The sequence below is a fragment of the Salvelinus alpinus genome, chromosome 5, assembly GCF_045679555.1.
Source record: "Salvelinus alpinus chromosome 5, SLU_Salpinus.1, whole genome shotgun sequence".
Lineage (NCBI taxonomy): Eukaryota > Metazoa > Chordata > Actinopteri > Salmoniformes > Salmonidae > Salvelinus > Salvelinus alpinus.
The window spans coordinates 12,589,068-12,602,914 of NC_092090.1; the positions used below are offsets into that span (position 1 = coordinate 12,589,068).

Sequence of the window (13,847 nt, forward strand, 5' to 3'; positions counted from 1 at the left end):
AACCGTGAATTATTCTACAATGTAAGATCAGCACACAAGATAAAACAGCAAAAGGAAACATAAGCCAAAACTGCTGCAGTTTCTAACCAACCTACGCTGAACAGAACCATACGACTGATGAGGTAACCTTCCAAGGACAAGACCAGCTCAAGCAGCATACAGTAGCCCCATTTCTTTAGTCAGAAAATGATTTTCACACTTATTTTGTAGAATCTTTAAGTAGATGCAAAGCATGTCAGTGAGACCTGTCGGATTGGTCTGTTCAGAGGACATACATGAATGAAGTTAGTAATTCACTCCACATTTGATTGGTCACTATAGACCACAAATGACTGACTCCATTTCCTCATGATGAATGACTGTGAGGGAATATCTGCATGTTCACTGGAGTGGAGTTATCAAGACCATCTCTTTAAGAGTTAGGCAAACAGACAATAAAACGAGAGAGAGAAAAAGAGATGGAGAGAGTAGAGAGAGGTAAAGAAAGCGGGGTGGGATTTGTGAAATAAAAGGAGTGAGTGAACGAAAATCAGCTTTCTCCATCAACATGACAATCTATCATCGCTTTAGTTATTACTAAGAATTTCTAAAGGATTTTCCTGGTAAGAAGGAGTGTGTTCAAAGGCTTCCTACGGATATTAACAGATGAGATATGCAGACGCTTCGTGGCAAAGCCCTTTGGAGCTCTTTAGCATTAGCAGTTTTGAAGCAGAGGCATCTCCTACTAAAATAGCTGTATTTTATCAGAGGCATCTCCTACTGAAATAGCTGTATTTTATCAGAGGCATCTCCTACTGAAATAGCTGTATTTTATCAGAGGCATCTCCTACTGAAATAGCTGTATTTTATCAGAGGCATCTCCTACTGAAATAGCGGTATTTTATCAGAGGCATCTCCTACTGAAATAGCTGTATTTTATCAGAGGCATCTTCTACTGAAATAGCTGTATTTTATCAGAGGCATCTCCTACTGAAATAGCTGTATTTTATCAGAGGCATCTCCTACTGAAATAGCGGTATTTTATCAGAGGCATCTTCTACTGAAATAGCTGTATTTTATCAGAGGCATCTTCTACTGAAATACCTGTAATATAGAGGCATCTCCTACTGAAATAGCTGTATTTTATCAGAGGCATCTCCTACTGAAATAGCTGTATTTTATCAGAGGCATCTCCTACTGAAATAGCTGTATTTTATCAGAGGCATCTCCTACTGAAATAGCGGTATTTTATCAGAGGCATCATCTACTGAAATAGCGGTATTTTATCAGAGGCATCTCCTACTGAAATAGCGGTATTTTATCAGAGGCATCTTCTACTGAAATAGCTGTATTTTATCAGAGGCATCTCCTACTGAAATAGCTGTATTTTATCAGAGGCATCTTCTACTGAAATAGCTGTATTTTATCAGAGGCATCTTCTACTGAAATAGCTGTATTTTATCTGGAGCACTGTTGGATTCTGTCATGTGTAGGAGTGTGATTAGGTAGGCAGAAAGGTGCCAACCAGGGCTTGTTGGTGGGTGGTTCATTTACACTGTAGCTACGCTCTATTGGTCAAAGCTCTGCCGTACAGAGGAAGATTCTATACCTGCAGTGACTCAGTGAATGGGTGCGTTTCAGATGCACACATTCTGCGCAGGTCTGCGCAGGACATCAGATGTTTGCAGTAATTAGAGAAATGTTTGAAGTATCAGGAAGCACATCAATATGATGATCTTCTAAACTCCTCAGGCCTGCATACTGTAGACTCTGTGTTTTTGGAACGCACTCATTAGATGAGCCCTTGAGATTCCATCCACGGAATCAGTGAGAGAGAGGAGGAAGTTCAGTGTTTCTCTGACCTAGACTTTCCCAGAATCTCAAAAATAAACATCAATGGTTGGAGGCGTGGGGCGGTTCTGACGCAAAACACGCTTGCATTCTATATCCTGGTTCATATACTACGTTCCTATGAGAAGTCTCATTCTATATCCTGGTTCATATACTACGTTCCTGTGAGAAGTCTCATTCTATATCCTGGTTCATATACTACGTTCCTATGAGAAGTCTCATTCTATAGCCTGGTTCATATACTACGTTCCTATGAGAAGTCTCATTCTATAGCCTGGTTCATATACTACGTTCCTATGAGAAGTCTCATTCTATATCCTGGTTCATATACTACGTTCCTGTGAAAAGTCTCATTCTATATCCTGGTTCATATACTACGTTCCTATGAGAAGTCTCATTCTATAGCCTGGTTCATATACTACGTTCCTATGAGAAGTCTCATTCTATAGCCTGGTTCATATACTACGTTCCTATGAGAAGTCTCATTCTATAGCCTGGTTCATATACTACGTTCCTATGAGAAGTCTCATTCTATAGCCTGGTTCATATACTACGTTCCTGTGAAAAGTCTCATTCTATATCCTGGTTCATATACTACGTTCCTATGAGAAGTCTCATTCTATAGCCTGGTTCATATACTACGTTCCTGTGAAAAGTCTCATTCTATAGCCTGGTTCATATACTACGTTCCTATGAAAAGTCTCATTCTATAGCCTGGTTCATATACTACGTTCCTATGAGAAGTCTCATTCTATAGCCTGGTTCATATACTACGTTCCTATGAAAAGTCTCATTCTATAGCCTGGTTCATATACTACGTTCCTATGAGAAGTCTCATTCTATATCCTGGTTCATATACTACGTTCCTATGAGAAGTCTCATTCTATAGCCTTGTTCATATACTACGTTCCTATGAGAAGTCTCATTCTATAGCCTGGTTCATATACTACGTTCCTGTGAAAAGTCTCATTCTATAGCCTGGTTCATATACTACGTTCCTATGAAAAGTCTCATTCTATATCCTGGTTCATATACTACGTTCCTATGAGAAGTCTCATTCTATAGCCTGGTTCATATACTACGTTCCTATGAGAAGTCTCATTCTATAACCTGGTTCATATACTACGTTCCTGTGAAAAGTCTCATTCTATATCCTGGTTCATATACTACGTTCCTATGAGAAGTCTCATTCTATAGCCTGGTTCATATACTACGTTCCTATGAAAAGTCTCATTCTATAGCCTGGTTCATATACTACGTTCCTGTGAAGAGTCTCATTCTATAGCCTGGTTCATATACTACGTTCCTATGAAAAGTCTCATTCTATAGCCTGGTTCATATACTACGTTCCTGTGAAGAGTCTCATTCTATAGCCTGGTTCATATACTACGTTCCTGTGAAAAGTCTCATTCTATATCCTGGTTCATATACTACGTTCCTATGAAAAGTCTCATTCTATATCCTGGTTCATATACTACATTCCTATGAGAAGTCTCATTCTATATCCTGGTTCATATACTACGTTCCTGTGAAAAGTCTCATTCTATATCCTGGTTCATATACTACGTTCCTGTGAAAAGTCTCATTCTATATCCTGGTTCATATACTACGTTCCTGTGAAAAGTCTCATTCTATATCCTGGTTCATATACTACGTTCCTGTGAAAAGTCTCATTCTATATCCTGGTTCATATACTGCGTTCCTGTGAAAAGTCTAATTCTATATCCTGGTTCATATACTACGTTCCTGTTAAAAGTCTCATTCTATATCCTGGTTCATATACTACGTTCCTGTGAAAAGTCTCATTCTATATCCTGGTTCATATACTACGTTCCTGTGAAAAGTCTCATTCTATATCCTGGTTCATATACTACGTTCATGTGAAAAGTCTCAACGCATTATGACATACAGTCTACCGGTTGGTTCTACGTAAAGTGTTACCATAGTATTTTCCGGTCCTTGTCAACAACCCTCTGAACTGTGTCCCTCTCTGGGATAAGAAGCCATCTGTAAAGTGTAAACCACATTAGACAGAAAGCTAACATCACAGACAACGGGACAGGCCTGGCTTCTTCACGTTTAGCATGCTAACTTTGATTTAAATGTCAGGATTGCAGAGTGACAGGCTGCGGAACTGGCTGAATAATCCTCTTTCAAGAGCACGAAACCATGACGATCCTGACTGCCACAGTGGCTGGAATACTGAGAAGAGTTGCATCGGTCTGGCCGGCTGATACGTTGGTCCAACTCATTCACAAGCAGTCAACTTCATCCAGATGTGGCTAGCTGTCTCCAGACCAGACACAGACATATGTTTCATCAGGGGGAGGGTGGTTCAGTAACCATCCACCAAGACTGGATGGGCAGGAAGTTAGGGGCTAAATCAGGGTCAGTGCTCTGTGATATTGGGGAAGCCCCACTTCAGAAGGACAGAACGGTTGATTAGGGTTTGAGCAGGAGACACAAGGTGAGGGAGATCGTTGTTTACTAGAAAGGAGGAACACGGACAAACAGACACACACAGATACACAGACACTCATAAACATGCACAGACACACACTCACGCACACACACACTGTGGAATTTGTCTTCCTGTGGAATTTCTCTTCAGTAGATCCCTCAACTGAAACATTATTGAACATCAATCCTGTACAGTACGAGTCCAACAGAAAAGTTAATGATCTGCACAAATGGATCAGCATTTTTGCCATTGACAAAAGTCCAAGACAGTCAGAAATGAACATTCATGAACATTTTATTTCCTCGGCTTGCAGTCGTATAACACTCAATGGAAGCAGGCAGCAGCTGCCTACTGGAAGCAGAGTTGGGAGACATTTGAGTGATGCATGTCAATTGCTAGCCTGGTTACACCACTGAACACTGCAGCATTCCAGTGTGGTTTAAACAGGCTAGTCAATATAGTCACCAAAGGTTTATCCAAGTCAAAGGTATTTAAATCCGAGCCTGGAGATCCGATGTACTGCTGGTTGTCTTATCTACCTGATAATTAATTGCACTCACCTAGTGTCCTGGTGTCCCAGGTCTAAATCTGTTCCTGATTAGAGGGGAACAATGGAAATCAGCAGTGTTTGTTTTCACATTAAAGGACCCTAACAGTGGCTGTCTGACAGCAAGGCTCATATACTGTAACCATGCATGGCTATATCAACATATGCACCATTTTAGAATATTAATTTAGAAACATTGTCAATATTATGCCTCGTCAAATTGTAGGGGGCAGATACGATACCTTGTATTCCGGACATGCACTGGATGGGCACTGTTAGTGGGCTGATTGTTGCAGGATTGACACGCTCAAAAAATGTATGATCTTTTATTCGAGCAAGATGGAACCAAAGGCACTTTCTCTACTGGCTCGTTCCACTAAATGAATGCCCTTTGCATCCCTTTGATATTTTAAGTAGAAATTGTGCACCAATGTTGGATTTGAAAAGCCTGTTATATTCAATTAAGTGCCCTTTAATGAACACCACATGGAGAATTGAATAAATCTGACTTTTTTATATGAATAAAGACGTGCTAATGTGGCAAAATTCTGCATTTTGAAATGTCCCTCCATGCACCCTCTGTAACTTCCAGAAAGATTGTAACCTACTTAACCATAACATATCTCCAAGTTTTCACCATCATGGTAAAGCCTAGTTATTTTGTTGCTTTGATAAAGTAATTTCCGAAGATGATTATTTACAGTGAGCTCCAGAAGTATTGGGACCGTGACATGTTTTGGTTTGTCTATGTACTCCAGCACTTTGGATTTGAAATGGTACAATGGCTGTGCAGACTGTCAGCTTTCATTTGAGGGTATTTTCATCCATATCAGGGGAACCGTTTTGAAATTACAGCACTTTATGTACATAGTTCCCCCATTTTAGGGGACTAAAAGTATTGGGACAAATTCACTTATACAGTATGTGTATTTAAGTAGTCAAAAATGTTGAATTTGTTCACATATTCCTAGCATGCATTGACTACATCAAGCTTGTGACTCCACAAACTTGTTGGATGCATTTACTGTTAGTTTTGGTTGGGTTTCAGAAAATGTTGTGCCCAATAGAAATTAATGTTAAATAATGTTTTGTGTAATTTTGGAGTCACATTTATTGTAAATAAGAATATAACATGTTTCTAAACATTTCTACATGAATGTGGATGCTACTATGATTACGGATAGTCCTGAATGAATCGTGAATAATGATGATTGAGAAAGTTAGAGGCACAAATATCATGCCTCCAAGACATGCTAACCTCTCACCATTACAATAACAGGGGAGGCTAGCATTTTAAATCATACCCCCAAGACATGCTAACCTCTCACCATTACAATAACAGGGGAGGTTAGCTTTTTAAATCATGCCTCCAAGACATGCTAACCTCTCACCATTACAATAACAGGGGAGGTTAACATTTTAAATCATACCCCCAATACTTGCTAACCTCTCACCATTACAATAACAGGGGAGGTTAACATTTTAAATCATACCCCCAAGACATGCTAACCTCTCACCATTACAATAACAGGGGAGGTTAGCATTTTTTATCACACCCCCAAGACATGCTAACCTCTCACCATTACAATAACAGGGGAGGTTAGCATTTTAAATCATACCCCCAAGACATGCTAACCTCTCACCACTACAATAACAGGGGAGGTTAACATTTTAAATCATACCCCTAAGACATGCTAACCTCTCACCATTACAATAACAGGGGAGGTTAGCTTTTTAAATCATACCCCCAAGACATGCTAACCTCTCACCATTACAATAACAGGGGAGGTTAGAATTTTAAATCATACCCCCAAGACATGCTAACCTCTCACCATTACAATAACAGGGGAGGTTAGCATATATTGTATCATATTGTATCAGAGCCAAAACACAGAGCCAAAACAACAACACATGTGTCACTGCCCCAGTAGTTTGGAGCTCACTGTATTTCATGTGATTAGTGACTAATTTGAAGGTAAAAAACAACAATCCGGCCCTCATTTTAAGGTCAACCCTGTTCTGTAACCTGAACTCTCGTTTTAATATGGTGAAACTATTCCTTTTTAAATATTTTTTTTCAAGAGAAATATTGAACATCTAATAGTCAAATCCTAGTGTAAAACCTGATGAGCACCATTTTCTGGTGGAAAACTGAACGGGTCGAGCATAACACAGCAACCCTATTACTCATAGACAGACAGGCAAAACAAAATCTACAATTTCTTTCTTTTTTTGTTACAAGCTTCCATTCATCCTGTCACAAGGGGATTTATGGCTGATTAAAGATGAAATCGTCAACTCTGTTACAGTCAACCCTGTTACTTTATTTGGCACTTAATAGGCACTTACTATAGTCATTTTTATTTAACCTCTTGAGATAGGGAAACTATTTTTTTAACATTAAAAATTGCTACGCCCCTTTTTTTCAATTTTCACCTAAAATGACATACCCAAATCTAACTGCCTGTAGCTCAGGCCCTGAAGCAAGAATATGCATATTCTTGGTATCATTTAAAAGGAAACACTTTGAAGTTTGTGGAAATGTGAAAGAGATGTAGGAGAATATAACACAATAGATCTGGTAAAAGATAATACAAAGAAAAAAAACAACGTTCTTTTGTATTTTTTGATGTACCATCATCTTTGAAATTCAAGAGAAAGGCCATAATGTATTATTCCAGCCCAGGTGCAATTTAGATTTTGGCCACTAGAAGGCAGCAGTGTATGTGCAACGTGTTAGACTGATCCAATGAACCATTGTAATTCTGTTCAAAATGTTGTATCAAGACTGCCCAAATGTGCCTAGTTTGTTAATTAATAACTTTTCATGTTGAAAATTGTGCACTCTCCTCAAACAATAATATGGTATTCTTTCACTGTAATACTACTGTAAATTGGACAGTGCAGTTAGATTAACAAGAATTTAAGCTTTCTGCCAATATCATATATGTCTATGTCCTGGGAAATGTTCTTGTTACTTACAACCTTATGCTAATCCCATTAGCCTATGTTAGCTCAACCGTCCTGTGGAAGGGATATCGATCCCGAAGAAGTTAACGACAGAATGAATGACATTTTTTATGACAGAATGTTAAAATGATGTGAAAACAAATTAAATAAATAATCTCAAAGGCATGGAATACAGTAGAAGTATGAGACAGTATATCGACTACAGTAGAAGTATGAGGAAGTATATTGACTATAGTAGAAGCATGAGGCAATGCATCGACTACAATAAAAGTAAGAGACAATGTATCAACTACAGTAGAATATGAGGCAGTGTATCAACTACAGTAGAAGTATGAGGCAGTGTATGGACTACAGTAGAAGTAACAGTCAATGTATCAACTACAGTAGAATATGAGGCAGTGTATCAACTGCAGCAGAAGTATGAGGCAGTGTATGGACTACAGTAGAATATGAGGCAGTGTATTGACTACAGTAGAATATGAGGCAGTGTATTAACTACAGTAGAAGTATGAGGCAGTGTATGGACTACAGTAGAAGTAAGAGGCAGTGTATCAACTACAGTAGAATATGAGGCAGTGTATGGACTACAGTCGAAGTATGAGGCAGTGTATCAACTACATTCGAAGTATGAGGCAGTGTATCGACTACAGTAGAAGTATGAGGCAGTGTATCAACTACAGTAGAAGTATGAGGCAGTGTATCAACTACATTAGAAGTATGAGGCAGTGTATCAACTACAGTAGAAGTATGAGGCAGTGTATCGACTATATTTGAAGTATGAGGCAGTGTATCGACTACATTCGAAGTATGAGGCAGTGTATCAACTACAATAGAAGTATGAGGCAGTGTATGGACTACATTTGAAGTATGAGGCAGTGTATGGACTACATTTGAAGGATGAGGCAGTGTATCAACTACAGTAGAAGTATGATGCAGTGTATCGACTACAGTAGAAGTATGATGCAGTGTATCGACTACAGTAGAAGTATGAGGCAGTGTATCGACTACATTCGAAGTATGAGGCAGTGTATCAACTACAATAGAAGTATGAGGCAGTGTATGGACTACATTTGAAGTATGAGGCAGTGTATGGACTACATTTGAAGGATGAGGCAGTGTATCAACTACAGTAGAAGTATGATGCAGTGTATCGACTACAGTAGAAGTATGATGCAGTGTATCGACTACAGTAGAAGTATGAGGCAGTGTATCGACTACAGTAGAAGTATGAGGCAGTGGATCGACTACAGTAGAAGTATGAGGCAGTGTATCGACTACAGTAGAAGTATGAGGCAGTGTATCGACTACAGTAGAAGTATGTGGCAGTGTATCGACTACAGTAGAAGTATGAGGCAGTGTATCGACTACAGTAGAAGTATGAGGCAGTGTATCGACTACAGTAGAAGTATGAGGCAGTGTATCGACTACAGTAGAAGTATGAGGCAGTGTATCGACTACAGTAGAAGTATGAGGCAGTGTATCGACTACAGTAGAAGTATGTGGCAGTGTATCGACTACATTTGAAGTATGAGGCAGTGTATCGACTACATTTGAAGTATGAGGCAGTGTATCAACTACAGTAGAAGTATGATGCAGTGTATCGACTACAGTAGAAGTATGAGGCAGTGTATCGATTACAGTAGAAGTATGAGGCAGTGTATCGACTACAGTAGAAGTATGAGGCAGTGTATCGACTACAGTAGAAGTATGAGGCAGTGTATCGACTACAGGAGAAGTATGAGGCAGTGTATCGACTACAGTAGAAGTATGAGGCAGTGTATCGACTACAGTAGAAGTATGAGGCAGTGTATCAACTACAGTAGAAGTATGAGGCAGTGGAGGCCCATGTGTCCACTTCCTCTTAGTTCAACTCCTCAGTATGAATGAGACATAGCATGGTCATATTGTACTTAGTGCATATATTTTTCTAAACAGCATGCAGTATTGTTAGTACAATACTGTAAAAATACCTTCAGTAAACTGTAGGTAATAGTTACATTCTGACACAGCCCCCCCAGTGTGAATTTAACCCCCCCCCCCCCCCCCCCAGTGTGAATATAGCCCCCCCATGTAATCTACAGTATTATCCACTGAACAATGCTGACCAAGACCTTCACAAGCCTCCACTGGAGGGCACTGATGTTAGCCCAATGTTTATGAATGACCTTTAAGAGAAAGTTCATCCTTTCAATAACAAATGAATGGGGAAGATTGGCACCACATTATTAGATGCTATCAATCTTTCTGACTCATTTAGGATTGAGGCTTGGACATTTCTCTAAATGAATATCATGTGATCTAGGCCACAGGCGGTGTGGAATACCAACTCAGCTCGACATGAGAACGCTTTTGAGAAATAAGAACATCACACAACATTTATATGAACTTCTATGTCATCCAAACCAAACTCTTGGCAAGTCATTCAAGCCAGACCTTGATACTTCATATATTTGAAGATGCTTTAGGCCAGAAAGTGAGAAACTCAGACTGTGATCTAAGTCGATAAATCAAGGCATTAGACTGTGAAATGTAACATTGTATTGATTCCATGCTCACAGGACCCAACAGACGTGCCACTTCACACCATGAGTGCAATCTGCTTCCATGATCTGCACTGCTAAACATATTCAGTGCTGTGGCATAGTAACAGTCAGTTTCAGGTTGAAGTAATACAAGCAGAAGACCAAACAGCTTACATCATAGTGATTAGTTAAACATGACTAATTTAAAGTGGTATATTACGCATATAGCAGACATGCCATTATTGAAAGAAATATAAATGGGATTTAAGGTAATGTGTGCCTTTGGTAAAACATGATAGGGGTTTCCAATTTCCAGCAGAAGCCAAAAAGTCAATATCATTCTTCTTGAGCTGCTGGTCTTTTGGCAAATGTTGAATATGCAACAACATGTGAAGAGATAATATACTTCATGCATATTTGAATGAATGTTTCGGAAGAAACAATGTTTACAGTGAGAAACCATTGAAATTAAAGTCCATGCCAATTTGAACATTCATGTTTTCCCAATGCACAGTTGCCTTAAAACCTGCTAATGAACATGGCCGACAGGTTCATGGTTATTTATAATGGAGAAACTTACATCAACACAGTATTACTATCTAAAGAAATGTGCTTTCATGTTCTGAGTAATATGCTTTCATGCTCGGGTACATCTATATAGGAGGCCTAACAAGGTATCGCCCTCCAGTAACCTAACGCGGGTAGGATTTTCAGCACCGCCTTCCAATGGACAGCTCACATCAACACCGGAACTGTATTAACTCACCCAAGCGTGACGCCCCGTTGAGGCACCGCAGCTATAATATAACACCCACTAGTTAGAATCTGAATCAGCACCAAATGACATAACTCCTGGTTAGACATCATGCTCCCTTCTGGTCAACAGTGCTCGGGAATCCGATTGGGGGAAATCAACACTAATGCACCTCCATCACATTCCATTAGCAGCTGTGCCACAGGAAGAGCACTGGGGTTGAGACACAAGCAGTCTCATGTGGGCTGACACTCCGCTCGAGTCAATTGCTTTGAACGTCATAAATATCACGGTGGATTTAACATGCACGGATACAGAGTTAGTGGATAAAAGCTAATTGGGGGGCCTAGTCAGTTGATAAATATTACTCAAAACATCCTAAATCTATGAAACCCTATTGTAGAACTCACCTGAGGAATTTGGTGGGTCAATCTGGTGGCCCCCGTGCTGCAAATGTGTCATTACTAAGCGGCATGACGAACCACACCTGAGCTGAATATGAATGACCATATGACGTATCTAGCAACATTGGTATAATGGCTATACAGGGATTTACAGAATCCCGAATCTACCTAAACACACTGTCTCACCAAACGGTTTAGGCCATACCCCATCATTAAATAAATAAAGCCTATTATTACGTATATATTTATCTAACTACTTACTATGTCTCTTTCGGACTCTCTCTCTCTCTCTCTCTCTCTCTCTCTCTCTCTCCCTCTCTCTCTCTTAAACACACATGCACATATACACACGCGCGCGCGCGCGCGAGAGAGAGCTTCACATGGTTTAATTATGTCTTAAAAAATGTGAATTAACATCAACTATTGTACATGTAGCCTAAAGCGACATTATAGCGACATTATAGCGACATTAGTCCATAGCGGAAAACGGTGTCGTGTTGAACACCCAAATGACCACTCTGTCGTGTAGAGTAGCCGAGATGGATAAGAAAGATTAAAGTGTCTAACTTAATGTAGATATAAGAGGTGAATAAATCAAATAAAACATACTTACGCATTTTCTCGAAGATGTGGGATTGTGCTCAAAATGAAGCAAAAAAATCAAACACACCAGGGCCAAGGTATCCGATTGGATTGGCTGGAAGACCGATGCACAATCCTCACCCATGTGAAAGGATTCGAGGCAACCACACGTAGTCTACATCGGCAGCAGCAGAATCAAAAACGTAAGAAAACGAACCTCGAACGCAATAAAAAAAATTACAAATGATCAAAAAGAGGTGCATGAAATTGGGATGAATCCACCATTCCTGTGGCCACAGTAGAGAAAACCCGCGGGGTGCCGGTAGCTTTTGACTTTGTATTCCGATGGGGGGAAATGCTGCCGAGTTTGTGAGAGAGCGATAAGTCTGGGGCTATTTCTTCATATAGCCCTTTCCTGTGGAACTGAACGTGGTGCCCTATATAGGATTTCTCAGTGAAATTATTCTTGAGCGTACACAGTTAATGCCATAACCCGAGATTGAAATGGACTATCCACATTTGGATTGATGTTCATCCCTTATTGGTGCAGCTCTCTGATAGCCTACTGGAGGATTTGCAGAGGTATAATGTCAGTTACCATAGAGGGTCACATGTCCAGGCAATATTCCCGAACATGATCGATGTAGCAAGCGTAAAATCAAAAAAATATATAAGTATATGCATGGATGCAGTCGAGGTGTGTACATACATGTCTCAAAAGGACGCAGCCATTCTTATTCGAAGGTTCTGATCCAGATTCGTCAAACAACCACTCAATGCATCCATAGCCAATCCATCAACTTGATTCCCTGGGAAATAACGCAGAGCCTAATACGCAAACAAATGGCATATGAGCGCGCGGAATGTAGCCTATATGCGCTCTGTAATTACTAAATATCCACCAGAAGCTGGTTTTCGATGCAGTCCGGTAGGCTACCTAGTTAACATAAGGGTAACTATTGATAACAATTTTTGCGATGTCAGGGGGATTTGTGGGATCCGTGTAATATCAGCACCATCAACATTCCGTGTGTTCCATATCCACCGGGGAGCCACTGGGTTCTAATCGCTCTTGCGCTTGCTGCAGTCCATGGCTCGAATAGGGAGGGAGCACATGGAATTCATTAGACTGCATGGTCCGAGCTCAGCGATGTAAAAATACCACTGCCGTGTGTGTGGTAGGCTAAAGACTGAAACCTCTCTAGTATTCGCCTACAATCCATCGTCTCATTCTACCGACCTTCCATTTGGGTTACATCTCTATGAACTCATTATTATTGACTGATCAATAGCATTAACACATAAAGGCCAGAGGGAATGGTGTGTGTGTGTGTGTGTGTGTGTGTGTGTGTGTGTGTGTGTGTGTGTGTGTGTGTGTGTGTGTGTGTGTGTGTGTGTGTGTGTGTGTGTGTGTGTGTGTGTGTGTGTGTGTGTGTGTGTGTGTGTGTGTGTGTGTGTGTGTGTGTGTGTGTGTGTGTGTGTGTGTGTGTTTACTTGATGAGGCAGGGTTGCCACCTACAGGCGTTTGCCCCTCTCAATTCAACTATTGACAATAATCCGTCATTTCACAGGGTGTCCTGCCTAATCAAAATGATACGCTTCGGTAGTCTTTAAATTTACATTTACATTTAAGTCATTTAATCACCGGCATCTGCACCTTTTACATTATAGGTAGTTGCCTTTTCAGTGACTTACAAGGATGTCTGAGCGTGTAACAGGACGTCCGATTCCGGTGTGACCTCAGACAAGTGGCACGTTGTGAGAAGCTTCATAGAAA

At 40.2% G+C, this 13,847-nt stretch overlaps 1 protein-coding gene across 1 annotated transcript in view; it reads right to left on the reverse strand.

Moving 5' to 3' along the window:
- The window catches only part of LOC139575574 (leucine-rich repeat-containing protein 4C-like), a 48,497-nt gene extending 35,165 nt beyond the window's left edge, over positions 1-13,332 (reverse strand). The window contains exon 1 of the mRNA XM_071400659.1: positions 12,102-13,332. The gene's annotated coding sequence lies outside the window, so the exon portion shown is untranslated. The remainder of the gene's footprint in view (positions 1-12,101) is intronic.
- Between the last annotated feature and the right edge of the window lie 515 nt (positions 13,333-13,847).